Source organism: Pygoscelis adeliae, unplaced genomic scaffold (genome assembly GCF_000699105.1).
Source record: "Pygoscelis adeliae isolate BGI_AS28 unplaced genomic scaffold, ASM69910v1 Scaffold77, whole genome shotgun sequence".
In the NCBI taxonomy this organism is placed as follows: domain Eukaryota; kingdom Metazoa; phylum Chordata; class Aves; order Sphenisciformes; family Spheniscidae; genus Pygoscelis; species Pygoscelis adeliae.
In genome coordinates, this window is record NW_008825216.1 from 2,521,808 (window position 1) to 2,526,044 (window position 4,237).

The following is a 4,237-nucleotide window of genomic DNA, read 5'->3' on the forward strand; positions in this document are numbered from 1 at the left end:
CATTGCAGCATTACAAGAAACTTCTTAATAGACCAAACTTCCCATGCAGCTGTCCAGTGCTTAAGAAGTTCAGCCACTGCTTGGTCTTCAGCACACTCCTGCTGCTGTCTAGGGATGTTGGGCAATTCCAGGTGATTTGTCTGTGTTAACTGAACTGTTTTCTTTCTAAGGGTCATTGTCCAAAGGAATAAACTTGAGTGGAGCTCAAGGGTTCAAAAAGTTTCTTAGCTAGGCTGTCCCACTGCTATTCAACTTGAAATGAACAGAAGTAGACAACATAAAGTATCTGGATTCTGCAAGTTGAACTGCTGCCCTGCTCCTGAGCAGAGAGGTCTAGAGTTCTCATCTTTGATGTCACTTGCAGTTAACTAATTTGCTGGCAAGACTTGTTAGCGAATCACTGTGTGCTAAAGCACTCTGCACCTAATGACTCTCACTAGTGTGTAGTTCGAAAAGTCTTTTAGAAAGAGTTTTGCAGAAAGGAGCACTTCTAGAAGTGAAGAAAATAAAGTAATTTAAGATTTTGTTAGATACTGAACCATCTTCATCTTTGGTTTTATACTGTGGTAGTCCAGAGAGTTTGGCCTCAGTTACACTGGCAAGTTTTTCATTCTTTTGAGGTTTAATGATTTCTTGGATTGTGTTTCTTACAAATACCTGGCTCTCATGGTTTAAACCTCAAGTACTGAGTAAAGTATCATAGCTGGACCTTAAAGGCTGTCCTTCTTCAAAAATCACTTTTCCCTAAAGTTATCTGAAAAATTGTGAGAGGCCAGTCCATCCAGTTCCACCCCAACTGAGACATACCAGCAGAGGTTGCCAGAGAGGCAGGCAAAGAAAAAGAATTCTGGTTCAACATTTTTTTTTGCTCCGCACTCCATGAGGCCTACAATTACAAAACTCAACAACAACACTTTGAAGGAAGTAATTCTTGCTATTTCTACTAAAAAAACAAGTGGGACAGATACCTGCTGTTGAACAAGATCCGTCAGCTAGCTGGTGGAGAGTGGGAGTATTAAGACTCTTTGAATTAGACAAAAGGTAAAGATACTGTGGAATTCATGATGATTTAATTCACCCGAATTTGTCACAACACTTACACCTCCTCTTTCTTCATTTTGTGTCCGGCAGAAATACCAGCTCACATCCTTGCAGTCCATTCATTTCAATTTAAATAATTTTTTTGGAAAGGCAAATTCCTCTGAAGACTTTAGTAACGTGGCTATTAGAATAGAGAAATTCAACTATGTGGTGTAAGCACACACCTTCTGCGTCTAATACTTAGGCCGTTGCGATTTGGTGCATTACATGACAAGGTTTCCTGATGAGAGACGGTGGCCGGGATGCTGAAAAGAATGGACATTCCCTTGGAACAGGTTCAGGAATCTGATTTAAGTACAGGGGCAGGCACCTAAACTAGTGCTTGCTCAACATGATGGATGAATTAACCAGTAAACCCTGAAACTGTAATTTCTCATTTGTCTTTGGATTCCGAAAACCTTATATTTGAAGCTTTTTGAATGCTAATGCATTGCAGAGCATGAGTACTTAGCCTTGGAAAATACTGCTGACGGGATACTTCCGTCCTTCACTCGGTGTGGGCTCATCTCCAAGTCATGGGCTACGTCACCATCTGTGGGATCCAGCGTCTCTGTGCCATTCAACATTTAGCAACTCTGGCAAAAGCCAAACAGAGGGCTGGGAACCAGTTTTCTCAAGGGAAAAAATGTCCTTTCATTGCTGGGCTTTCTCTGTGCCTGGGCATGTTAGATTTCACTATTAATCCTGACACAGACCTCATACTCAAACCATGTCTAAATAAAGCCCTCATAATAAATCAGGATTTATTATTCTAATCTCATTTAGGTCATAGAGTGGCATACAACAGTACAAATGTAAGGCCTCAACCCATAATCCTTAAGGCAGCCAAAGCTTCCATCGGCTTCAAATAAAGTCATGCCTATGCATCAAGGGCAGGAACTCACCCGCACAAACTGATCAGAGCAATGCAAGTAGCTTTAAAGCAAGAAAACTGTGGTTTCATAATTTCAGCAAATACTTGACCAGAAGAAAATTTTCTAGAAGAATTAAATATGTTACTCAGTGAATAGAGGATGGAAAGAGACAGATTCTGTGAAACAGAAGCATCAGAACATCAGTGCCTTTGTTTCATTTTGGAGTTTTGTCTCTATTAGGGTGGTTATACATAGATTTCAGGCTCTCCTGCAGACTTCCCCATTGCACAACATGCAATAGGAGCAGACCCAAGCTTAGAAATGCAGTCTGCATTCCAGACTGGTAAGAAGGTCTTGAACATCCTGAAATTTCTCTCCATGCTGCATGTTCCTTGGGGTTTAAAACAAGACTCAGCAATCTGTAGATCTAAGATTAAAGAGCACTAAAAAGGATTTGTTGCTTTTCACTGTTTAAATCGTTCTTCAGTTCAGCCTTCAGTTTCCCGGATGCCTCCATGACGCAGAAGGATACTTTAAATCCGTGTTAGCTCAAGCAGAATATATTCTCTCCTTTGCAAGCCTTCTCTGCTTTCTTTGACTTAGGGTTTACCCCCTTCTTTGCACCCCTCCCCATCCCCCACTGGAAAAACCCATAAAAGAGGAACTAAAGCAGTTAGGTATTTCCCTTCAGTGGGGATTCCCTTAGATATATCAGTCAGCTGGGTATGAGTTGACTAGAAAAGGGAGGTGGACTAGATGTGAACTGACAACAGAGGGAGGTGGATTTGAGTGCTAGAGATCACTTGGCCTGGTGGCTAGGGTTTTATATCATCTATGACACATCCTGGCAGAGAACGTGTCTTCTCTTCACAAGAACCTTGATGAGTAAAGAATAAAAGCCCGTTTAAAAAGGGATTATTTTAGCCACATCCAGTAAAGGAAGGTAATTAATTTTCTTCCCTTGGCTTCTGATACTTAGACAATACGAAGCTAATAAAGCCCCATGTTAGAAATCATCTGCTTCAGCCCTGATCATCTGCTCGTTCAAGCAGCTGAGAATTCAGCTGTGGAAGCAAAAAGTCCCGAGTCTTGCTGAATCCTTCTCAGGTTAATGCCTGGAGAGGGTTTTTAACTCCAGTATCCTAGATCTACTCCAGTTGGTGCTGACATCCATACTAGCTCAGAGGACTGTGCCATGTTAGGAAGTGGGCTCACAGACGGTCTGAGCAGCTTGATGTTTCCTCACTTTCCTAAACGGTGTTTGGCAAGGCTGCCCTCTGAATGGTCGCTGCAGAAACTTTTCAGCTGTAGGGCTGTCCTTGGAGTAGTGATGAAGACATTTTTGTTGGCGAGGGGCCTACAGAACTCCAGTCTGGCCTTTCTGGGATATAAAAACAGGGTGGAAAGGGGGAGCCAGTGTGGCTGGAAGCAAAGGATCGTGTCTGGGACTGTGAGGTGACATAGCTGTGCAGAGGAACAGCGAATTCCTGAGCTACATGTCAAACCTATGGCTCAGGAATTAATTCCCACAGGATGAGGTTTCTTTGATGATTAGTGAATCTGTACTTAAGACATCTGTAAAGACCTGAGAGACAAATGTAACTCCTGGGCTAAAACCAAATAGTAAACAAACCTTTACAACAAATTTGCGTGCAACATTTAACACACAAGGTTCAGCCAACAGCACACTTCCTTGCCCTGTATGTGTGTATCATTTGTACGTTGTATCCTATGATTGTGTGTATTTGTGCTGTTACTTTCCTGCAGCCATATGAATTGTACAAGCTGTGAGCCTACACCTGGGGGTGAAAGACTCTGGTAGCTCCTCCAGGTTCAAGCAGAGGAAGGGGAGAGAGCTGGCACCTTACCTGGCGGGGCAGAAGGGCATCATCTACAGCCCCCGGACTGCGCTGTGTCCTCACCCCCTCTGCGCTGCCTCTCCGCCAGCAGAAAGGAGGCAAAGACAGCCTGGGACCCCTTCGCTTCAAGCCACTGTCCCTCCGTCCCTGCCCACCTACAGCAAGGGGCAGGTAGGGGTCATCATAGCTTCCCCCAGCCGCCCTGCTCCGGGAGTGGCCACGACCCGACACCCCTCTCGCCCCAAGGCGAAGGGCCACGGAGTGGGGGGGGTGGGGGCACGAAGGCAGCCCCGGCCCCTGAGGAGGACGAGGAGAGGTGAGAGGGAGCGGTGAGCTGGAGGGAGGCGGGTTCTGCGCGGCCCTTCCCCTCAAACAACGCGGACAGGGGGTCAGCGCCACCCCGGCCCGCTCCCCTCAGGCCGG